The following is a 12,892-nucleotide window of genomic DNA, read 5'->3' as shown; positions in this document are numbered from 1 at the left end:
GCGCGTTAGAATCGGGTAAATACGGTAGTGCATAACTAGTTTACACTTATATTCTGATATCGCTTCAGGCAGCATCGGTGACCGTTGTATCGCGCTCGTGCACTAAGCGTTCCCGAAATTTCCACAGTATCTCACGTCTAGCAATTGCACTTCTTGGATGGAAAAGCATTCGCTGATGCGTAGTCGTGCTGCTGATCGATGTGCGTGTTCATTTAGCGCAAGAAAGTGCATCCTGGTCCCTATCTTTATGGTCTACGGTAAACGTTTCAGTTTATTTTATTTCCTCAGTAGCTATATTGGCTTCGCTGACTTCTCACGCCTTCAAGTGGCCTTAGATTTTCCTACTAGCGAAGTCATCGAAGCGTCGCCTGTGCTCTTGTGCAGCGCTTGTGTGGACCGACCTTGACTTGGAGCTAGATACAGTGTGCAAACTAACAAAGGAAGGCACATTATTCCATTCACAAACATGTCGTGGCTTAGTTTCAATTGAGCGAACGAACTGGGACGACGCGTGGCGGCCGGCGGAATAAACACTGTACCACAGTCGTCTAGAGCAGTATAGCTGCACCATAAACGCTGGGCCGACTGACTCTGTCGGAACGTCGACGAGCCGTGCAGTAGCGCAGTCAAGCCAAGTCATCTCCTCATGACGTCCCACGAAAACGCCACAGAAAATGGGCGAGGATGCAGAGAGGAGGACAACATTTTCTAATTGATTCTTCTACTAAATAAATTCGCGTAAACGCACTCAGAGTTGTCAAAACATTGCCTGTGGACTGTGGACTACAATTTGCGCTAGTAATCCCACCATGTTTAGAAATCACTTCAGTGTCCCTTTATTTAAAAAAATGTCGGCATAGTATGCAGATATAAAGTTCGCAACAAATAATTTTGAGCAATACTTTTTATGGTAATATTACGTGTCAAGCGAGACGAGAGCCGGTGACCGACAAGATCCATTACTTATTTCACTTTTATTTTGTACTTTGTGGACTCCTGGCGTATGGTAGGATGCATACATGAGCTAAGACAGCTATACTTCACTGTAGCAAACAATCAATAAAACAATCACTCATTCGCTTTCCCAAAACAGCTAGGTGACCTTTTTCCATCATAGATGACGAAGATAATAATAATAATAATCATCAATCACTCAATTATTCATGTATATTTATTGTGCCCAGAACAGCGGTGAGGCCTTGCTGCTGGTACACAGATGGATACAGGTAAAAAAAAAGGAAACAAAAATTGAAAGGAAAGAACACTTTGACAGCGTATAAAATAAAAGAGTAGAAAAAAATAACTTTTAGAATGTATACTACAAAGTATACCGTACAAATCGCTACAAAACGTAGATAGCGTATACACTACATGCAATGAACACAAACAAAACTGACAGGATACAACAGAATCGGTAATTACATCGTACCGATGAAACAGAACATCTGCACACTACAGATAATCGTGTAACCTTATAACAGCAATCCATAAAATGGAAAACAACAAAAGAGTCATATAAACAGCATACTCTCTATACAGTAAGGCAAGCAAGTAAAAAGAAGTTACTATAACTAGAACAAGATCCATTCAGTATGACTGAGCAAAGAAATATTTCATATAGTTCTATGTAAGAGAAAAAGAGGGAGCATATTAGCGAATGAGAATTCTGGAAGTGTCTGAACTGAACTGATTGAGAGAGCTGTTAAAAATATCTACGTCTGCACAGTAGAAGTTACACGTGCTCTGCAGCCTGAACAGCGGGCAATGTCGGTTACAGGAGCTGAGAGTACGAAAAGGATGATATTTTCTTGTGGTTTTATTAGGCACTCTTAGCTGGAGCTCCGAAAGCAGTTGCGCACTGCTAATATGTCCATGTATGAGCTTAAAAAGAAATAAGAGGCCAGCTGTATCGCGCCTAGCCTTTAGCTCAGGCAGCACTTGCAAGTACCGTGGTCCAGAGTCAAGACGGTGATATTCGTGAGGGAAGCGATGTCTAAGTATGGACAGCAGCTTATTCTGCACTTTATCAATGGCCCTGCTGTTAGATTTGCATGTACCATTCCAGACAACCCAGGCATATTCCAGCACGGGACGGCCGACAGTGGAGTACAGTTTCAGGAAGGACTTTGCACAACGGAATTCTTTAGACATCCGGCAGACCATGCCCAAGCGACGGAGAGCTCGCTGTTAGATGAATCGAACGTGCGGTGTAAAAGTCAGCTGGTTATCAAAGAGCACGCCAAGATCTGTTGTCGTCGAGATTCGAGGCAATGCAACATCGTGAACTGAGTAGTGATAAAGGAGGCAGTCTGTTTTGCGCGTGTATGACAGCACTTTGGTTTTCGCGGCGTTCACTAGGAGTTCGTTCTCTTTACACCAGAGTGTAAATGCATCCACGTCTCTTTGCAAATGCCCGCAGTCGCTAAGAGACGAAACTTCCCTAAAAATCTTGATGTCATCAGCATAAAGTAAAAAGAAGAATGCCTTATAGCAGCTGAAACATCATTGACAAATAAAGAAAACAAAAGAGGACCTAGAACAGACCCCTGTGGCACACCACTTGAAACGCAGTAACGATAGGATTGCCGGCCGTTAACATTTACCTAGCAGGTCCGCCCACGCAAGTAACTAATTAGGAGGTCAAGAATCGAATTATCTATGTTCAGGAGTGACAGTTTAGAAATTAACAATGGGTGACTGACCACATCAAAAGCCTTGCTAAGGTCAAAGTACACAGTATCAAGCTGCCTCCTATGATGAACCGCTTCGGACGCTCGCTGCATGAAAGAAACGAGGTTAGTGGTTGTGGAACGTCCGGACATAAACCCGTGCTGTTCGGAAATTAGTATGCCCTTATCACTGGAAGTTAAAACATCGTGCAACACAGTCTCAAAAAGCTTAGACGCTGCACAGAGTAGCAAAATAGGCCGATAGTTTATAGCACTATCTTTAGCACCAGTTGTGAAGACAGGGACCAAGCGTGCTAACTTCCAGGCTGCTGGAAAAGTAGCAGATTGAATTGAATTAATAAATATAGCGGTTAGTATGGGAATCAGAAGCTCTCCATAGGTTTTTATTATTGCGGGAGGAATGATGTCAGGGACACAGGAAAATGACGGTTTGAGGCGCTTCCGGGCTTTCCGAACGTGCCCTCACTTATTCTGGGAACGCAGAAATTAGACGACGCAGAGGAAGAGTTGGACAAAATGTTAACTTCACCCTTTGGAAATACTGAGCTGAAATGATCCGCAAAGGCATTAGCAACGTCTCCAATCGGGTTTCCATTGTCGTCTAGAAGTTTAACGATTTCGGCAACCTTGCCAGCAGATCGAGAGCGAACATACTGCCAGAAACTTTTCTGGTCGCGTGTAGCGCTGATTTCTACATTGGCTATGTAGTCTGACCGATCGCGATCATACAGCTCTTTACACAGGGTTCTGAAATACTTAAACTCTTTTTGCAAGCTTCGGATTGTAGCCAACGAATTTTCTTGTGAGCACGGGCTTTACATTTTAAAGCCTTTCGCAGTTCTGGAGAAAACCACATGGGAAATTTATATTTCTTTCCGGACGTTCTTGGTATAAACATTTGCATTCCTTGCTGAATAATTGTAGAAAGTTTTTCGACTTGGTCATCAACAGAGGGAAGTTTGACGAGGAGAGACCAGTCAGTGTTACATAAGTAGTTATAAAAAGCAACGTAATCTCCAGCAGCATAATTGTACGTCGGATGTACAGAATAGCCGGACCATCTCGATTGCCCCGACACATACGGCAGTGAGATATGAAGGACAGGATGAAATTTGTCGGGACGGACCAGCAAGGTATCCGACATAGAAATGGTAAGGTCCGCCTGCTTGGAAAAGCAAAGGTCTAAAACACTACCACAAATGTTTTTACATCTATTACTTTGTTCCAGACCAGTGAAAGAAATAACGTCTAACAGACAGTAGCGCTTCTGGGAAATGTAATGATGATCGTGTCTGACAGTGCGATCATCCCAGTCTATACCGGGAACGTTGAAATCCCCGCATATAAGAAATTTACTGTCTGGGTAGGCATTAACAACATCCTCTATTGATCTGACACAGCGCTGAAATTCGGCGTAGTTTATGGATGGAGGTATATAAAAGGTGGAAATTAGGATACTATTTTTTCTACCGCCGAGAACCTCCACCCACACTGATTCTGCAGCAGTTTCGAGGTCTGACCGACGACGGCAGTTCAACGACTTGTCCACCGCAATGAGCACTCCACCACCGCAATTTTTAGAAGTGGGGCCACTACGGTCACTTCGGAAAACAACATAAATATCGGTAAAATAATCGCTAGACGGAATTTCGGAGGGTAGCCAAGTTTCGGTAAGAACGATTACATTATGTGAGGACGAAGGTATAGAGAAAAAGAACTCAGCAGATTTGGTCCGCAAACCACGGGCATTTCGGTAACAAACACTGATCATGCCGGCGAGGAAAGTTCAGACAGGTGCAGCATGGACTGACGTAGTACGCCCCGGAAGGGCTTAAAAAGACAATCATTTGGCCACAGAGCTGGATCCTGCAGTAATTAATAGCACACGTTGCTTACGGCAGCATAGAAGGAGGCATAGGTGTTGTACCTAGTTTTTATCCGCTTGTAATATAATAATAATAATAATAATAATAATAATATAATAATAATAATCAATCAATCAATCAATCAATGAATCAACCTTAATTTTCGGTACCCAGGAACAACCCTAGGGTCTTGGTACTGGTACACCATATACAAAACATACATAAAAACAAACTAAAATCAAGACAACACAACACCCAAAACCGTATGCATGAAAGAAACAATAAAGTAAAGATAGTTACAGTAATCTCAGAAAGCAAAACAGCCAAAAAAGAAAAGAACAAAAACAGGAGACCTAGCGTTGCAAGCCATGACACTCGGACAGCGAAATGTTCAAGGCACGTGAAAAACAGGAAATACTCACTGAACATGACAAAGATAAGTTATACGCATAAAACGAAGGTTTCATAACACAATGTTCGGAAGGTTCAACTTTGAAAGAAGCTCAGCATTACAAGCACTGGCACTCAAACCTACAGAAATTCAAGCAACGCAAGACCACGAAATGTGAAAAACAAACAAACAAGAACATGATTTGCCTAAAATAAATACGGCACATAAATTTGCAATGACATAAAGGCACTTAAGCTACAACAGTTTTCAAGTCGTTTGAGAACAAAGAAAAAGAGCTCTGGAATATATCAAGACGATCAGAATATTCATTATATGCACATTGTATTCTGCAGATGGACGAGCGTCTTCTACTTAAAGCATCTGTTCTAAAAGTTCAAAATGTTCGGAAAAGTTTGTTCGGCAAGTTGACATTGATAAGTGTAACCAAGTCGTCACACAAAATATCCCAATGAAGAAGTCTATAAAGAAAGATAATATCAGCTCGCATTCGTCGACACCGAAGGGAAGGAAGACTTCTCAGAAAAGGCACGCTGCCGTTAGCGTCTTCTTGTACATGACGGAAACGGTGCCTAAAGATAGAAAGGAACTTATTTTGAACTCTTTCGATACGGTCACTATTGGACCTGCAAGTTCCATTCCAAACAACAGAGCCGTATTCGAGAAGAGGTAAGCAGAGAGCCGAATACAACTTGAAGAAAGGAAGAGGACCTTTAAACTCTCTAGAATATCTGCAAACAGCACCCAGACATCGAAGAGAGCGACGGCTAGTTTGTGTAACGTGGGAAGAGAAAGTCAGAGAAGAATCAAATAGTACTCCCAAGTCTCGATTTAACAATAATAATCAATCAATCAATCAATCAATCAACCTTTATTTTTGGTGCCCAGGAACAACCCTAGGGTCTTGGTACTGGTACACCATATACAAGCATTCATAAAAACAAACTAAAATCAATACAACGCAACACAGAAAACCATATATATGAAAGAAACAGTAAGGTAAAAATAGTTACAGAGATCCCAGAAAGCAAAACAGCAAAAAAAAAGGAAGCCTGGTGTTAGAAGCCATGACACCCGGCCAGCAAAACGTTGAATGCACGTGAAAAATTGAAAATACACAAGCAAATACTCAATAAACATGACGGAGATAGATTATACACATAAAACAAAGGTTAATAATAATAATAATAATAATAATAATAATCAATCAATCAACGTTTATTATAGTGCCCAGGAACAGCGGAGGCCTTCGTGCTGGAGCACTAATAATAATAATAATAAAATAAAAATAATAATAATAATGATAATAGTAATAATAGTAATAATCGCTTTCACCCTAATCATGAGGGTCCGGAAATATATTTGCCATGGGCGCCACCCCATCTAGTAACGCCACTGCCCACACCCGCACCACGGCGGGCCGCGCGATTCTTATAACGTTATAAACGTTATAAACTGACTGGGGGGGGCTATCCTCGCGAACGTCACTCCTTCTCTCCTATTCTCACAACCATCTCAATTCTTTGCAGTGTACCCTACAAGTGCCGTGTCACCCGGTCTTCACGAGCGTGAGAAAGAATGACGCAAAACCCGAAACCAACTTAACCCGTGAAACCATCACATATTGTTTTAACAATATAAAAATGCTGTATAAGCCACAGTTATGTGTGGCTCTCGTAAACTGCATATAACGGAGAAAAACGCTTAAGAGGCAGGCATTAAAGGAGTCTTAGCGTCTCTATGTCTGCCTATTACATACTGATGCACTGTTACATTCCTAAATACAAAAAGTGCTTTCAGTGATTAATGCGGACATCTGGGAAGTTGCTATTTCATATGTGACGAGTAAAGCGCGAAAAGTACACAGGAGACAAAAGAGGGACACAGAGACAAGCGCTACTTCCAACTAACATTTATTTTTAGAAACGCTCATTTACGTGCACACTTTAGCACAAAATTGCAATATATAACGCATATATTGTTATTCCGGTGTGATCGTTGTGAACTGCCGCGTCATCCCTGCTTCATACCTACAGGTGACAAAAGCCAGCAACAGACGACTCTGTATCGCGTGGTTGTCAAAATGTAAAGAACCACACAACAAGAATCAGAAAAAAACAAAAAAAACAGAAAAAGAAAACAAGAAAAGGTGGTCTCATTGGTCCCCCTACCAAAAACAAAATGAAACAGAGAAATGAGGTGACGGCCGAATTGGCATTATTGAGAAGCACGATATGCAATTTCCTTAGCTGACAAACCCTCAGACGACATGCTTAGGCTCTCGTGCCTTGTGTACTTTTGCGCTTTACTCGTCAGCCATCAATGAATAAAATTTGCAGCATGCCAATATTAGCGCGGCAATGTTGATTTGCGAGGTTGTGTGTGCAGCTAACGTTGAATAGAAAGAAAATGTAATCGCCCAGAACGTACACTGCGTCGACAGCGCACTTAATACAGTACTTAGTGTTGCTTAGCTTCAACTTATGCTTGGCGTTCCGACGGAAAATAGTTTGAAGAGTGATGGTTTGTATTTACTACTAGAAGTGCTCATTCACAGGTAAGAGGTAAGCAAAACTTACCACATCCATGACTGTAGAAAGATCCTTTCTGCGGAAAGTTGAAGATAACTGCTTCTTTGTGGTAGAGTAAATGTTACTGTGTCCCCAGTGGTGTCTCCAGCCTGGTTGCTCTTCGTTTTCCTCGACTTCAACATCACACATTCAAAACCCCATGACTACAGTCCAATCCCATTTATGCGGAATTATCATGCCTGGAATGGTCGTCGCAGGAAAATGGCCGGTTTCTGAAAAAAAATCAAAGCCAAAAAAATTTGGGAGAGAAAAATGCTCTAATGTGTTTTTTGATGTCGATGTTATTCGTCAACAAGTTCTGTATAGCAATCGGGGAGTTCATCGATAATTATACGCCGTGCGCCTATTTAAAAACGTGGGGAAGGGTAGCAAAATGAGACATAAAAGCTGTGGGAAAGCATACTTACGGGAATTTCACTTTGGCAAAAGTTCAGGTTAATTGGATAGGAGAAGGAATGAACATTTGTCTTTAGGAGAACGAATGATCGTGGAGCCGTTCACTGGTGCAGGGGACACACTAAGTGAAGAAAATCCTTGTTTCGTGGTGCCAGCTGCGTCATGGAGATCAGCTGAAACTCATTTCTCTATATGTAGCTGGGAAGCTGGGCTTCCTACTTCTCCTGGGAAGGGGTTGGGAGAGGGTCCAAGTTTGTAGTAAGAGACCACTCCTGTAGCATATGTTTTATGGTGTAGGGTGATGGGCAGACAAACAAATTTTCTTAACAATTTCAGACTGAACAGCACCCTTTATTCTATAAAATACATTGCACCGTGGACGGCGCGGTTGACAAGAAATGACCCCACGTTCCCCCTTGACATGCGGAAAGGGCCCCCGCAGCCAGCTGCAGCCAGGGGATCCCAGACTGAGGATCCCATCTACCGGGAGAGTGCTGTATTATCTGCAGCTGTTCTTCTCAAAAGATTTCATTCCTTCACTGTTTGTTGTCCCCCAATTGGACAAACCGAATATCCAAGTGGCGGAACCCTGTCTGAGAAAGCCGAAAAGAATGGACCCGAAACTGATACGTTAATCCCCAAATTATGAAGCCGCACCTGAAGGAGGTATTATCTGATGATTTAAAATCATCCACAAGACGTTGAGTACTGCTGTACGCGCTAGTGTTCATTACAATAGTTCTACAAAGCTTATTGCACCAAATTTGCCCTGTAGATGTACCTAGAAACTTTTGTGCCGAAGGTATATTCTCTTTTCAAGACGATGCGAGCCCGAACGTTTTTTTACACCTGGGGTGGTACAGCAGCTAGCCTTGAGCCGTGCCACAAGCACCTCTACGAGTTTATAAAGCGAGCTTGCTGCTCGGCTTCTGCGGTCTAGTAGGTAGGGCCAAAGCATCTAACGTCAAGTACTAGAATCAAGTCCCTGTACGGCTACCCTTCTTTATCTTCAGTATTTCTTTGTTGGGAAATTGCTCCCTCATTTCAGTATTTTGTCTTTTAGAGGCGAAGTATCTCTTGCTCGGGGGGATGTCACTTGTCCATGCCCCATCCGCACTGCCTCTGATGATGATTGTGGCAGGATGACCCTAGGGAATGGCCGACCAAAGAATCCATCACGAGAGAGATTCACGTTCAACTACCGTCGTCATCTGCCCGTAGGGGAACCGCTGGAGAAGAAGGTGAAGAATATAAAGCTGCGAAGAGGAGGGCGCGTGCGTTGCTAATCTATCAAGACACAGCTTCGCGTTCAACCACGGTCGTCACCTTCCCGTAGGGGAACCGCTGAAGACGAAGAAGGAGAAGAAGACAAAGCTGCGAAGAGGAGGGCATGTACGTTGCTTTTAGTCGGTGAACCAACGTCAATGACCTTTACCTCACCAACGCAGACGGAGACTGCCGATTCTACTGCAGAGACGACAACATGGACAAGGACATGAATCTCGGGGAGGCGGTGGCACCGTCACACAACAGTACTTGCGTGCCTTTGCCCCCGGTGTGAACCCGGACGTGGAATTTCCTCTGGCGCTACTAAACACTACATCACTCAACATAACGGCAACACAATGAAACCACACGGAACCCCCATGATGCTTCGCATGCTCATCAGGGTTGCCCAAGGGAAGATAGTGTAACTTTTTTTTCTCGTTTAGATGGGTTGTTCAGTATCTTTTGGGTTTGTTTAGCGGTATAGAGGAGCCAATCAGCACCTTTAAATACTTTGCTCTTCGTGCGTTATGTGCGGAGCACGCAGTTTTAAATTTGAAACGGAATGCTCCCTGTGCACGATACATTAACCATGCTTTCTTTTCATAGAGCGGTGGCAATCAGGTACAGCATTCGCGTCGCGTTCAGAAAGCCCGTGGTTCGATTACAGGTTCCGCACAATTACCAACGGATATAAAGAACCCGCATGTTTATGAAACTTCAGAATGAGGCTTGGGGTGAGGCCTAACCCTGGCGGCCATTGCCGGAAATGCACTCACTCACCAGAGCAAGGTTGGTCCCCTGGAGCAGTAATGGGTGCAACCTTTCGTCAATACGCCAATTAACCCTTGGTCCTGAGTTTTCTATGGCTGAGTAGCGATTGAGAACGGCGGTGGTCAGACCTGTGACGCAGCAGGGGGAGCTAAGGATCCCTGGACCGGGACAGGCCGAAATTGTAATCTGAACTCGGCAACGTTTATCTAGCGAGGCGAGTCAATCCGAGGGCATCAGGTGTTATGTAATAGGGCCTAGCGAGGTTAGGAGGACAGGTGATGCATTTACAGTGCTGAAAAATGGAGACGTCCTATGTTACCGTGGGCTAGTGGACAGAAAAAAACTGCGACTGGTATTTCTACTTAATAAAAGCATAGCTGTTGACATAGACGAGTAGTCATTACGAAGGAGTAGCCGCTCTTGTTATTTCGCTTAATAAGATGTAGAAAATCAATGTGATGCAGTGCTACACGCCTGCATCCAGGCACGACGACCAGCTAGTGGAACGCTTATATGAAGATGTGGAATCGGTAGTGGTTAAAGTAAACACACAGTATACGGTAGTTATAAGAGGGTTAAATGCTAAAGTAGGCAAGAAGGCTGGAGACAAGGCAGTTGGGAACTCTGGTTTAGGTTATTGAAATAACAAACGAGACTGGTCAATAGAGTTCGCAGAGCGGATTAAGCTACGGATCATGAATACCTTCTGCAAACGTGATAGCCGGAAGTGAACATGGAGGAGCCCGGATATTGAGCAAAAAAATGAACTAAACCTAATAATAAGCTATAACACTGACTTCGTGCCGGTTGCGAAAGTGCTCGTAAGGGTGAGGTGTAGTGACTACAGTATGGTGAGACATTCAATTAGGCTAGATTTGAGGAGTAACCGTACAAAGCTACTACGAAAGAAGCCGATAAATGAGCTAACTGTAAGACCGAAAGTTGAATTCGGGATCACGCCACAGAAAGGATATTCAATACTAATCAAAAGCAGTGTTTACGACAAAAGAAGAAGAGACAATCTTAGACACATTGTCACGAAGTGTACAATAGAAGTCGGAGGTACGATGGCCAAATAGGATACTGGTGAAGGTTCCCAGCAGACGAAATATAAGTTTAGGAAACGGCAAACCATGACGATCTCCACCACAGCTTAGAGAATGGAACTAGCGGAGCTTTCGAAGTTAATCAATAATCGTAGGATAGCTGACATACGGAAGTATAATGGGGAGAGGATCGAGCATGCTTTAAAAAACGCTAACCACTCGAAAGCAGTGAAAAAGCGTCTAGGCATGGAGGAAAATCACATGTATGCACCAAAGACAAGCGAGGCAATGTCACCACCAATAGGGATAAATTCGGTATAGCAGTCGAGGAGTTTCATAAAGATCTGCCAAGTAGCCGCGACATCCAGGATAATACCGAACGAGCAAGTTGTTCAGAGGAGGTAGACATCCTTCACATGTAGTAAAGAATATTTTGAAAGAAATTCGAGGGGAAAAAGACCTGGTGAAGATCAGATAACAGCACACCTCTTAGAGGATGGCGGGCATATTGTAGTAGGCAAACTGGTAGGCCGGTATACGCAACGCCGCGAGTGCACCAGAATTTTGGGAGAACGCGAACATTATCCTAATGTATAAGAAAGATGACATGAAAGATTTGAAAAAGTACACTGCCATCAGTGTACTGTCGTCAGTGGTCTATAAGGTACTTACCAAGGTACTCGGTAACCGAATTTCTTCGACCTTAGATTTCAGACAAGCTAATGAACAAGGAGGTTTCCATAGAGGCTATGCAATAATGGATCATATTCACACGATCAAACAGGTGATCAAACAATTCGCGGAGAATACTGAACGTTTGTAGATAGCCTTTGCTGGCAACCGTTCATACTGAGAATAGTGGCACCGCAAGTTCCCCCCCCCCCCTAAGGCGAAGCGCGATGAAGTTAAAAAAAAGATATCCTGAATAATGCACCGAAAAAGAACTATGCACATGTATTTCCAGCAGAGTGAACGTTTGGACAGTATTAAGTTACGACAGTATTCAGTCCTGATCATTCCGGTGACAACCTCTCTAAAGTAGACAGCGCCCGGGTGGCCTTGCGTGGGAGTGGCGCAGCGGTCACAGGCGAAAAAAAAACGGTCTGTGGTGCCGAAGCTTCTAGGAGCACCCAGAAGCACGAGAAATTTTCCATAATGTTAGAAAGCGCTCTCTGGACCACAAGGTGATCCAAAGAAAAGGACGGTGACGGCTTGTGGATGTTAGAGGGCTTCGTAATGCAACCAGTTCTTTTGAAGAAACAGTAAGGCAGTCACTGACCAAGTCAAAAAAGTAAAAAGACGTTTCGGAACCCGTACGGGTTCCTTGTTCACAATGAGGCAAAAATGGACAAGATTCGAATTTAAAGGTGCAGTTTGTGACGCAATGACCGCATGTAAATCAATGGTAACGTCCCTTCATTTCGATTCATCGTGTCGGGGTGCGTTTGTATGAACGATGATTCAAGTAAAAGACGTGAGGTGACGTTTCGTTCTTTGCATAGAATTGCAGCGTTGTGCCAGTCAATATCGTGCTGGTGCTTGTGCGCATGCTCGGCAATAGCATTAGAAGCCACGCTTTAGTTTTTCACGTCACGTTCGTGCTCTTTCATCCTTCTGGGGAATTTTCCTGTTTCACCGATGTAAACATGGTTGCAATCGGCGCAGGGGACACTATAGACAACACCGGGGAAACGATTATCGGGCAGCGGGTCCTTGACTTTGTCAGTGACTGCCTTACTCTTTCTTCAAACAATGCCTTACCAGACGAACTTTTGTCGAACCCTTGACTACAACCAGTTCTTTTGTGTCTGCCAGCGCGCCAACGTGTACGGCATAAGCGCTGTGGTCGACCCCC

At 43.6% G+C, this 12,892-nt stretch overlaps 1 long non-coding RNA gene across 1 annotated transcript in view; it reads right to left on the bottom strand.

Moving 5' to 3' along the window:
• Window positions 1–7,768, bottom strand: part of LOC144167301 (uncharacterized) — a 29,779-nt gene extending 22,011 nt beyond the window's left edge. Inside the window, exon 1 of the long non-coding RNA XR_013321935.1 lies at window positions 7,544–7,768. This is a non-coding gene — a long non-coding RNA (uncharacterized LOC144167301). The remainder of the gene's footprint in view (window positions 1–7,543) is intronic.
• Between the last annotated feature and the right edge of the window lie 5,124 nt (window positions 7,769–12,892).

The sequence above is a fragment of the Haemaphysalis longicornis genome, unplaced genomic scaffold (assembly GCF_048455015.1).
Source record: "Haemaphysalis longicornis isolate Haplotype H1 unplaced genomic scaffold, Haemaphysalis longicornis Haplotype H1 scaffold_2, whole genome shotgun sequence".
In the NCBI taxonomy this organism is placed as follows: Eukaryota; Metazoa; Arthropoda; class Arachnida; order Ixodida; family Ixodidae; genus Haemaphysalis; species Haemaphysalis longicornis.
This window is presented reverse-complemented; position numbering and strand designations above follow the sequence as displayed.